This window comes from Tupaia chinensis, unplaced genomic scaffold (genome assembly GCF_000334495.1).
Source record: "Tupaia chinensis unplaced genomic scaffold, TupChi_1.0 Scaffold144699_1, whole genome shotgun sequence".
Taxonomy (NCBI): Eukaryota; Metazoa; Chordata; class Mammalia; order Scandentia; family Tupaiidae; genus Tupaia; species Tupaia belangeri.
This window is the reverse complement of record NW_006204560.1, coordinates 39,451-39,740: the sequence shown is the minus strand read 5'-3', so window position 1 is coordinate 39,740 and position 290 is coordinate 39,451. Positions and strand designations below refer to the sequence as shown.

Below are 290 nucleotides of genomic sequence, written 5' to 3'. Positions count from 1 at the left end.
ATTCTCGTCTCGGGATCTTGGGCATGCACACACACACGCCCGGCGTGAGTTTTAAGCCACCGGGTCCGGGAGGCGAACCGCGGTCGACTACATGGGAGTCCAGCGACATAGCCATTAGGCTAACTGCTGGTCCCGAGTCACTAAAGATCTTAATCTAAATATTTTCACAGCAAGCACAGCTGATATATACATTTCCATGAACACAAGTCCAACTTGAGGCATAAGCCTCAGTGAGTAGAATGAACATCCTATAAAGTAGCACCTAGCTGGGGCTATATATCTTACTGCAG

The 290-nt window shown here is 48.6% G+C and overlaps 1 pseudogene; it reads right to left on the bottom strand.

Moving 5' to 3' along the window:
• Positions 1 to 290, bottom strand: part of LOC102475232 (40S ribosomal protein S7-like) — a 3,943-nt pseudogene that overhangs the window by 692 nt on the left and 2,961 nt on the right.